General features: G+C 35.7%; 1 protein-coding gene and 1 long non-coding RNA gene across 6 annotated transcripts in view; both read left to right on the forward strand.

Annotated features, from left to right (window-relative positions):
* The window catches only part of LOC5569994 (coiled-coil domain-containing protein 186), a 249,268-nt gene that overhangs the window by 22,294 nt on the left and 214,969 nt on the right, over positions 1–12,005 (forward strand). The gene's annotated exons all lie outside the window — the stretch shown is intronic.
* LOC110678529 lies at positions 9,989–10,711 on the forward strand. The gene is made up of 2 exons (XR_002501685.1): positions 9,989–10,350; positions 10,410–10,711. It is a non-coding gene; the product is annotated as an uncharacterized LOC110678529 (long non-coding RNA).

A 12,005-nucleotide genomic window follows, 5' to 3' on the forward strand; every position in this document is an offset into this window, starting at 1 on the left:
TTACAGTTCAAACACCGTACAAAAAATTGCCGAACAGCAAAACCAAGATTAAGTGTGTAGGTATTGGAAAAAGCGTGACATAGGGGGAGGGGGGGTCTATCAATCCCAAAAAACGATGGACGTCATATTTGAATCGTCCCTTACACATATTGCTTAAAACAGTGTTTCCCAAACTTTTTTGACTTTCGCCCCTTTGAGCCTAACATATTTCAGAATCGCCTCCTAAATATGATGTCATTTTTCAACGAATTGTACATTGATCTTTCAGCTTCACTAACAATACTACAATATTTGTTCAGTAAGATTAGAACCCCTAAATAAAATTGTCCCGTAACGAAACGTATCCGCACGTCAATCACATTACAGATTTCCGCAACGTGTTAGAAAAAAAGAAACTAAAATATTGACAGCAGTAAGCTAATTCAACGAGCTTTTATTTTTAGTACTATGGAACTAAGTCATGATAAAAAAGCGTTTTTGTTTACTTCATTTTCAATCGTCTTTTTACCGGGCTTGGTGACTTCCAATATCTTACGGGAGTCAAAAACATAATACATTTTTTCCTCCATTTCATAATTTTCGACTTTTTGAAAGAGTTGGATGGTGCGCGACATAAAAAAATATCAGCCCTATTTGAAATTTTACGTTTTTTGCAATAAGTGATTTAATCCATAGCACCCGATTTTTGTCAGTAAAATTTGACAAAAGTATTAATAACGTTGGTATCATGATATATGACAAGATCACGTGTAACCAAAATTTCAAAATGAACTTGTTTTGTCGATTTTGTTTTGTGAAAAAAACAGATTCCAAAAATAAAAACTTTAGTTGACTAATTTTAAGTAAATGTCTCACTTCAAAAATACTTCCAATGATATTTGTGACTAAAACTATTCAAATCTACGATATATTTTGAAAAAATCTCAGCATCTGATTCATATTTCAAAAATACAAACATTTTGTTGTTGACATTCATGGAGTTTTTTCTATCATAATTCAAATATGAATATACTTAAAAGTGCAAACAAATGGAGGTAACATAGTTAGGTATATAATTTGCATGATTCTTTAATTTTATTACTAGTACTTTCGCCCCCTTTCTATGCGGTTTCGCCCCCCAATTTCAGTTTTACAAATTTTCGCCCCCCTGAACCCGAAAATCGCCCCCAGCGGGGCGAATTCGCCCACTTTGGGAATCGCTGGCTTAAAATGTGAACTTCTCTTTTAGTCAAGTGTCAAGTGATTGATATATTTTCAGCCGCTATATGCAAACCCTTGCTTATTGTCTGTATTAATCTAGTTTGGAGTGTGTTTATGTATGCTGTCAAATGTGTGCTTATTTTCATAGTCAGCGGTTGTTTTCAAGTGTGGTTCAATTAGTAAAAATGGTTGACGATGAAGGTAAGTTACACTCAAGAAAATAGCTCCTTTGAATTCATGAGGATTTGCACATACATTGCTCAAATTTCCAAAATCATTAGTTTTACTTGTGCCACATAGGGTAACGGTCGTATTTTGGACCCCTTAAGGAAGTGATTTAAGTTTTTTGTTCCAATTAATAAATTGTACAGCGTAACCTAGTGAAAGAATATGCCAAAATGTAGAGAAAAACTTCCTCTACGAGATAAAAATGCCCATGCGGTCATGTAGAATCCAAAAAACGTCGAAAATAATTGAATTGTGATGCACTGTTTTTCATTATTTTGGACACACCAATACATTTTGGACCCCCAAAGTATATATTTTGGACCACCGGCATTTTTTATCGTTTGGCGACAATGTCCACGACACTGGTTGTATAATATGCTTGTCCATAGTCTAATCAATCGATTGACAATGGAAAACCGATGAAATTCTTCGCTTTTAGTTCTGAAATATGAAAAAAGTTTTTGTTTACATTTGAAAAATTTCTGACGGCTTCAATTTCTGTGTGTAACGTGTTGTAACGGTTGCATGGATGAACCGATTAAATTAAATTAATTTCAGATAAAATAAACACTTAGTCTATGTACAAACGGTTGATGCAAGTGCGAAATAATCCTATCTTTCCAAATGGCATGCGAATTGAGTTGGTCTTTCGATTAAAACTGGGAATTTTGCAGGAAAATGGCCCAGGGGGTCCAAAATATATAGGGGTCCAAAATATATTGGTTACCCTACTCACTATGATACTATTAAACACCTTCTATTTGCAGCACATATAAGTCATTTGAAACATTTTCAAAGTATGTGCAAGTTATACATTCTTCTGAAGCACATTGTGCAAACAAATATGGCATCCGTTAAAAGATTCGTGGTAGTGATCTTGATAAACTGCATTTTTATTTTGTATCTGAAGGTAATATTGCAAAACGAAATCAATACTGTAATATGGTTTTGACTTATATTTACTTCTATACAGATGGAGATAATGGATTTCATCAGATTAATGATACAGTCATGGACAATTACCGATCGATGAACCGTCCACCTCGCTGCCCACAGAGATGAAATGCATACCAATATTGCCCAAAAAGATGGTAATTTCTGGATCATTTGCTTCTACTGCTTTCTCTGATTCATTGTTTTATCCTACTAAAAATAAATATTGAGTAATGTCTATATCCATCTGTAAAATAAACTTTTCTTTATTTTCACTCATTATTGGATTTGAAAACAAGGAAATCCAAAAAGTTCATTAAAACGATTTGTTCGATCAATATACTCCATTGAAGGCGCCCATGTAAAGTATGTGTCTGGTTTATGGATAGGATAAGTAGTAATCATACATTCAATGGAAATAAAGATTGGCGACAGTCCATTGATGTCGCACATACTTTCCATTTGTAAACTCACATTGCAAAAATCCATATGGGTTGGCACATGAATCAAATGAGGACATTATCTTGAGTGTAGAAATTAAATGAAAATGTTATCTAATATCCACTTGAATGTTGGATTATTCCGGCTATTTAGAAGACTGTTCGAAAGAGTCGTTGAAAATCGAGGGGAATCTCAATGTATTCCATCCAGATGAAACAATGTTGCGAATGTTGTAGAAACACATAATTAGGTTAACTATACATACCTTACGCGCAATAAACTATTGCCAGCTATTGAATTGTTTCATTGAACCTGTATTTTGACCACTAAAAATATTTATTACAAGTTGAATTTTGTTTAGTGAAACATACTTTCATAAACATTCCATCCAACCACCCCTCATTTTCCGAGCCGTGCAGCCGGCAGCCGAGTGTCAACAACAGCTGTTTTTGGAAATCTGACTCGACGCCCACTCTGCTGTCCTTGTTGCTCTACTTGAAAGAGTAGGGGTGCTCGTTTGCGTGCGAAAAACTTCTCGCTCGTTGATGCTGCCAAATCTGACAGCGACTGTTTCACCGACCGTTTAGAACGACGACTGTTTCAAACGGTCGCGAACAGTTAGGAACTGAACGGTCAATAACCGAACAGGCAAAGGAGCTGTTGCGTACCATTCCAGAAAAATCACGTTCAAGAGTGCTACTGAATTAAGTTCACGATTTCGGCCTATCGAAATACTGTGACGCTTACGGAAGATTAACACAGGCATCAACCGAATATCACCCGAGTTTATAGGGTGGGCCGACGTAATCCTACTAAATAGGTGGATAAATCGGTATATTAAGTAAAATCCAAGCAAGTTGACCACCTAAATACCAGATTTCGTCGGCCACCCGATTTAAACTGGCGATTAGTCAGTTGACGCTTCTCGAAAACTCATTCAAATAGTCTCAAATAGGCCAGGGGAAGTGGTTCACCCAGCGTGAATTTATAGCAGAGAAAAAGTAGATTTTGTATGAAAATTGACAGGAAAATGAATGACAAGTTCATCTACTTCTCCTGGCCTATAGTCAGTGTTACTTTCCAGCACTAATAACAGTATCGAAAAGTAGCACTTTTCAGTACTGTTTTGGGAGTTACCAAATCATCATCAGATCAGATTTCGTATCCAAACAAATTCCTCAATTAAACTAACATCGATCTCTCACTTTCATCAACACAATATATAATTAACTTACTACACCAACAAAGCCGAAACACTACTCGTCATCCAAAACCCAAAAGTCACGCTAATTCTCGAAAGCCAAACACAAATTCACGTCCTTTCGTCGTTAGAATCGCCAACAGAATGCCGAAGCAACGGGAACGCACTCACTTCTTCCCTTTTTCTATATTACACACACCGACACGTTTTCTCCACTTGTTTTCGATCGAACATCCTACCGAACGCATTCTTTCTGTTCTTCTCATTCATCACCATTCTTTCCATGATCATCCTATCAAACATCAGAATCCATCTCGTCCCATTCAAAAATCATCATTGATTCTTTCAAATAGGTTTATGCGCTTTCCATTTCAGTGATGCCAAAATAGTTTTCCAATGCTAATTGATTATTATTAAAATAAATAATCTATAATCATCTTATTCACTACACTCCATATGTCATTTATTGAATTGCTTTGATTTTCTTAATGATTTAAGTTCTGATTCTACATCCATTTGACTAACCGACTAATGAAATCGGATTCGGATCCTACAATCAGAAGCTGGTTGTCCGTGAGGGTTTCTGAATCTTCAGATTCCTCTACAGTAGAATTTGTGAGTTCACTACAAAAAACGTAAGCGTTATGGTGCGGTTCGTGTATGGACCTATGCACGTGTTCACTATTTGACGTTTTAGCGGTGCCGTGTTATTTACGTGACCATGACAACGAGTGAATGCGACACCGCTCAAACGTCAAAAGAGTGAACTCGTGCATTGGTCCATGGACCAATGCACGAGTTCACTAATTTGACGTTTGAGCGGTGCCGAATTCACTCGTTGCCAAGGTCACGTAAATATCACGGCACCGCTCAAACGTCAAATAGTGAACTCGTGCATCGATCCATTGCCCATTGCACGGTGACGTCATCAGAAAACCGCTCTTTTCTCTCCTTTGAGACATCTGAAAACAACGGTGCCAGTACCTGTCAACTTTGACAGGTACTGGCACCATTGTTTTCAAGTTTGTTAAAGAGCAAAAGAGATAGAATTTTGCCGTGAAATGAGCTATACTTATATGTAGGCAATTCAGCAGATACATAGCTTTTTGTACATTTCTTTCAGTATTGTATTTTTTGGTAAAATCCAGAATGCGATCGCAGCTCTGTTTGGAGCTGCGAACTTATTTACACAGTGAGAGAAAATTGCTCAGAACAAAGTATTAAAACCTCCTTGATTTCTTACACCACAGGTAGCAAAATAAATTAGCCTTCACAAAGATTATCAATATTCCTTGCCAAATTAGAGTAATACACATTATAATTGATAAAAATAAAACAGTTTTTAGTGAAATTTCGACGTCAGAAATATTAATTTCATAAGCTGTATAACATTTCATTGAAGTTCGTCAATAATGACTTAGTGTGTAAGAGGTCAGTTTAGCCGCTTATTTACATCTGTGAAAGCCGCCCGGAGTCGTCACAGCCGCCATCCCATTGTTTCGACTTTGACATTCACACTCAATCACGATTTGCTTGTTCAGTAATTTTTTATACTGGGTACGAATTGTAAATCATAAAAAATACCGAACTTTCAGCTTTTTGATTGAAAATTTCTGAGGTTCAGTAATAATTTTTACTTTTTACTGAACTACGGTAGCTGTCAGACCCAATTTTCCAGCATTACCGAACAGGCCGAAAAGTCAGTTAAAACAATTACCGACTATTCAGTAGTTGATGTTTTTTTACTGACTTGTCGTCAAAATCAAATCAAAACAAACTTATGCGCATGCGGGAAAGTGTCAAATGAGAAGTCGAAATTTAGTGAGAAACTCAACCATTTTAAGCAACCCAAAAGGCTCAGGACTGCTTACGTTGGTAAATTCGGTTGGTTTACATACAAGAGGTAAATTCATCTGCATCATTGAGTTTGCCTCTTGTATGCAAACCATCCAAATAATGATTTTGTCACACATTTTTCGATTACTTCCACTGAGATATGAGCATACCACAGACAAACAGACGTAACACTTAGAACACATCTCGATCCAAATCATAGTCACGAGGACATGTACGCCCAATGCTAAAATGAGTGTATTTGGCCGACGGGCCAACAGATGGCGGTAGTGTGTAAACGTCAAACGCGAACAAAAACGATGTGAGCGCTGCGGGTGGCGGATTGGCCACCTACCATATTTTTGAATCGATCGTTTAAAAGGTGGTCGATGGACAATGATGAGAGTGTGACGTCTGTTTGTCTGTGAGCATACCGTAGATGTTTATCCGTACGAAAAATGCATGTCGATGTCCATGTTCATGTCGATTGGGTTATAATTTGTATTGATTTCTGAAAAAACAGTATCCGGAAAAGCAAAGCATGGAGCATGGGAAACTGGAAAGCCAGCAAAAACGTTCTACAATTCTACTGACTAAGTCAGTAATTTCCATCAATCAAAACATATTGTGATTTACTGGGTTTTTTCGGTAATCGTAAAAATTACCGAATAAACCGTAGTTCCAAAACCCAGTAAAATTTTACTGGGGTCGGTAATCTGAATTGGCTGTGTTAGCTTCGCATCCAGAAAACTTCGCATCGCATGAGCAGGTGCGAATACGGTTTAGTGCTGCGAAGTCAATACTGTACTGCGAAGTGCGGCTTCATAAGTGCGAAAATGCAAATAAAAGTGCGGGATTGCATCGAATCATGTTGGTGTCTTCAGAGCACTTATTCGTTGGACTGTGAGGAATAACCGACTCGATTTGCTGCAATCGCGCACTTTTATTAGCATTTCCGCACTTGTAAAAACTTCTGCGATAGTCCAGTGGTAAAAGGAATCCGCAATACAATATGGTAGAAAATTGTAAGCGGAGCGTCGTACCTGGTCTGTTTTTGAAAGTAGAATCAGCAATGGACCAATGCACGAGTTCACTAATTTGACGTTTGAGCGGTGCCGAATTCATTCGTTGCCATGGTCACGTAAATAGCACGGCACCGCTCAAACGTCAAATAGTGAACTCGTGCATCGGTCCATGGAAGTGTGAAAATTTGTGACAGTCATTCCACAGCCTACCTGATGGAGAAATCCTGAGTTGCTACAACACATGGATGCCCATGTGGATTTTATTGAAATATCCTCGGCGAGCCTCGTTAAATAAATGTACGACTTGTGCTGAAAAAATCATCATTTTGCAACTTGTTGCATAAATAATTATTATCGATCCTCCGTGTTTAGCAGACGAAATTCCACACGTTCCGCTATTACCCAACTAGCTTTTTCACTTTTAGAACGTTTAATTCAGGAATGGATCATTAAAAACAACCAAAACGGCCGCTATGGAAAGCATAGATAGCGCCACGGTAGCCTTGTGTGTCCAGCAATGCTGTCACAATGTTTAATCCCATATACAGTGCCGCCTCTGTTTTGATGCGGTGAACACTGACAAAAACTACCTTCAATGATCCATTACAAAACGGCGTAAGTAAGAATTTCAACTTTCGCAACCTAACCGTTACTTTCACCGCTCCGTTGTTTGTCCACCGTGTACTGACCTTTAGCAAACAATAGGCAAACGGCAAACGTTAGGCAAACGTCTGAAACGTCAAATAGCCAAATATTTGCACACTTGACAAAGTGTGTACTGATAGCTTAAAGGTGATGCACCACATGTGAGGCACTCGTCACCACAAACAGCAGCCTGGTTGCTTGTTGATTTTGAATTCGCATCCCCCAGGGTGTAATGTTGCAGTAACGAACATTTTTGGATCTCTTTTTTTTGTCATTTTAAACATGCCCCCATTTGGTAAGATGAGGCGTTGTTAAAAATCACACTGGATTCTATCAAAACAAAATCCCAGGTCTCCTGTCAATTGACGCCGTTGCGACGATCAGCTGTTCCGAAACGTCTCGTAAAAATGGCTTATTGATTGGCTCAAGAGCAATTCCACCGAACATGACGAATTTTTTTTTTAATTTAATGTTTGTAATTTTTGAATCGCCTGAAAATTTGCATACAGATTCTTTATGACCAAAAATGCCATTTTGCACCTTCAGACCGCCGTTTTGAACCTCGCCTTATTTTTGAGAAGGGCGTATCGGAAAATGCATAGCAAATCTTTGAAAAACTGTAACTCGAAAACGGTTTGTCCGATCGTTTTGAGATCTTCTACAAAGTCGTAGGTATTGCTTAGGACTATCTGGAGAAAAATATGCACGGTAAAAAAAGTTACAGATTATTTTTTATTTCAAGAACAAAATTTTAAAATCGATTTTCTCCAGAAACGCATTTTTGATATTTTTTATTTTTGGATATGTTTTAGGGGACAACTTATGTGATTTATTGCACAATGTTTCAAAATGGAGGAATTATGGACAAAAAAGTTATGATTTTTTAAAAAATTACAGATTTTGAAAAAAATCGAAATAGAGGAAAACAATAATTTTTTATGTGATTATTTGAAAGTACAGAAAAATTGCAAACGAAAAGTACTTAAGTAAATTTTTTCTAGGTTGCATCAATTTCGAGATATACTCATATTTATATAGAATTTCCAAATAAAAAAGTAAAATAGGCCCTTTTCAAACATATTTCGTGTTTCTCCATTCCAGAAATATTTTATTTTGATTGAGTGAATCGTAGCTGAATTGTTTATTGTTTGATCAAAACCTATATACTAAAGTATTTAAAAAAGTATGCACGGTTAAAAAAATATAAACGAAATTTTCAAACGAAAATTTGAAGTTCATTGTTCTTAAAAACCGCAAAATTGATGTTATTAACTTTTGCAGCATATTGTTTGTAATTTCTTGCACAATGCTTTAAAACGGAAAATTTTTGGATAATAAATAAATTATTTAAAAAAATAAATAAAACGATATTTTTGGTGCGTTTTTTTGAGTACAGAAAAATAACTATATATTTTTAAATATAAAAAATTCCTATCGAAAAATACTCAAGTAAAATTTAACTGAGATGCATCACTTCCGAGATATACACGGTAAATCTAAACGTGGCATTAAAAATGTGATTCTATCACAACCGTGTACCTTTGGTCTCCAGGGCTAAGCCCGGCTGATGGGTAAAGCCCTCTCATCGCGGCAAGATCGTACAACCATGGAGAAGGTGTTTTTTTTTTGTGTTTTTTTGTTTTTTTTTTTAAAGCATCGTTTTTCTATTATTCATTTACCATGTCCAAATGTATGGGTATGGGAAAAACGTGTTTGTTCATCATACCTACTAACACAGGCAAAAGTGATGAAAACCCTTGTGGAGCCTGTTTAGTAGAATGCCTGTAAATATACAAAAGGATGAGTAGAACTGTTCCTTTTAATTCTACTATTTCAACCTCAACTGTAAAGCCGTCTTCAGTGTTGTGTACTTGACTTGACTTGGTTTGTGTTGTTGAAATCAAAATAAAATTTTCCGGAATGGAGAAACACGAAATATGTTTGAAAAGGGCCTATTTTTCTTTTTTTATTTGAAAATTTTATATAAGTATGAGTATATCTCGAAATTGATGCAACCTAGAAAAATTTACTTAAGTACTCTTCCAATGCATTTTCTGTACTATCAAATAAACACATAAAAAAATATTGTTATCCTTTATTTCGATTTTTTTCAAAATTTGTAATATTTTATAAAATTATAACTTGTTTGTCCATAATTCTTCCATTATGAAACATTGTGCAATAAATCACATAAGTTGTCCCCTAAAACATGTCCAAAAATAATAAAAATCACAGATGTATTTTCATAGAAAATCGATTTTATTTTTTTTTATTAAAAAAATCTGTCATTATTTTTTACCGTGCATATTTTTTTCCAAATAGTCCTAAACAATACCTACAACAACCGCAAAATATATTCAAAAATTAAAAACATCAATGTTGCGGTTTTTAAGAACTATTAGCTTCAAATTTTCATTTGAAAATATCGTTTATATTTTTTACCGTGCACTCTTTTTTCAATACTTAAGCATAAATGTTTTGATCAAACGATAAACGATTCAGCTACACGGATAACTTAGGAAATACTAGTTAGGGTATGAATTATCACATCTATTGCATTTTTGATTTTTATGCATTGTGCAGCATATGAAATAGCGCCACCAACATAAGTTTTATACTTCGCCATGCATTTTCGGAAATTATTGTTTTGTATAGATATTGGCTATGTTTTGCTGCACTTTGGACTTGGTGTTTTTTCATTCCCAGTTTAATATGCAGCTGCAGGCACTCACGTCGAGGTAAAAAAAAACACGTTGCTATTTCGCGTGGTAATTCGTGAACATTTTCTTACGTTCGTCGGTGCTATTTTACGCTACATTTCTTCAGAACTCAAGTGTCCAACAAGTAAGTCAAAAAAAATTGAATCAACGAAGAGGAAGAGTCAAATAATCAATACGTTTCAGCAAACTGATGTGAGCCAAAATTGAGAAGGAAATGGAAAAGTTCCTGACGATCGCCAACAGACGAGCTGATTAGGATTCCTAGCAAATGAACTAAACCAACCAACCGACGATTCCAGAGGAAATTTCCCCAACGTTCTGGAAAACATAAGAGTTTCAAGGCGAGTGTGTATTTAGCAGCCGCCGGGATGACTCCAAAGATAATTCCAATCCATATAACCCTCACTGATTGTTCATCTTTGGCAGTAGTGGAGTATGTTTTTTTATTAAATAAATGGTGAATTTTCTACCAATTATTAGTTTCATTCAACTGTTTTGTTTTTTATCTTTCTGCCTCTGAGCTTGAATGTAAACAAAAGAATAGCGGTAGCTAAATAATAATGCACAATTATACATTGTAATTCTTAAAAAACCGTTTATTCTTTGAAAGGATAAAAGACGGATATGCATTCCATGGGGTGAATAGACAGAATATTGTTTTAGTATGAGGTTTAAGCTTTTCAGTATTTAATTATTTAACCGTGTACGATTCGCTCAATAGGCCTATTCACATGACGTTCCAAAACAGCTGATCTGGAAGCTCTTTGACAGTTCTTCTATGAAAATGACAGCCTCGTGTATGCACCGGTCCTCCACCGATGTAAACAAATGCATAGACGGACCTGTCACATGAAAAGGCCTATCAAAATATTTTTTTCTGGAATGGAGAAACACGAAATATGCTTGAAAAGGGCCTATTTTACTTTTTTATTTGGAAATTCTATATAAATATGAGTATATCTCGAAATTGATGCAACCTAGAAAAAAAATACTTAAGTACTTTTCGATTGCAATTTTTCTGTACTTTCAAATAATCACATAAAAAAATATTGTTTTACTCTATTTAAATTTTTTTTCAAAATCTGTAATTTTTCAAAAAATCATAACTTTTTTGTCCATAATTCCTCCATTTTGAAACATTGTGCAATAAATCACATAAGTTGTCCCCTAAAACATATCCAAAAATAAAAAATATCAAAAATGTGTTTCTGGAGAAAATTGATTTTAAAATTTTGTTTTTGGAATAAAAAATAATCTGTAACTTTTTTTTACCGTGCATATTTTTCTCCATATAGTCCTAAGCAATACCTACAACTTTGTAGAAGATCTCAAATCGATCGGACAAACCGTTCTCGAGTTACAGTTTTTTAAAGATTTGCTATGCATTTTCCGATACGCCCTTCTCAAAAATAAGGCGAGGTTCAAAATGGCGGTCTGAAAGTGCATAATGGCATTTTTGGTCATAAAGAATCTGTATGCAAATTTTCAGGCGATTCAAAAAATACAAAAATAATCGGGTTTGCGAAACGGCGTGGAACCGCTCTCAAGTTAAAGTTCATATTTGATAGGCCTATTCACAAGACGTTTCAAATCAGCTGATCGGGAAGCTCTTTGACAGTCCTTCTATGGAGATGACAGTCCCGTGTTAGTATCGATACTCCACCGATATAAACAAATGCATAGACGAGCCTGTCACATGAAAAGGCCTATTCATGGATGCTTTTCTTGAGCATTTCCTGCAAGAAATTTCCCACGCATCCAGATAGGCGATTACTTTTC

Source organism: Aedes aegypti, chromosome 1 (assembly GCF_002204515.2).
Source record: "Aedes aegypti strain LVP_AGWG chromosome 1, AaegL5.0 Primary Assembly, whole genome shotgun sequence".
Classification (NCBI taxonomy): domain Eukaryota; kingdom Metazoa; phylum Arthropoda; class Insecta; order Diptera; family Culicidae; genus Aedes; species Aedes aegypti.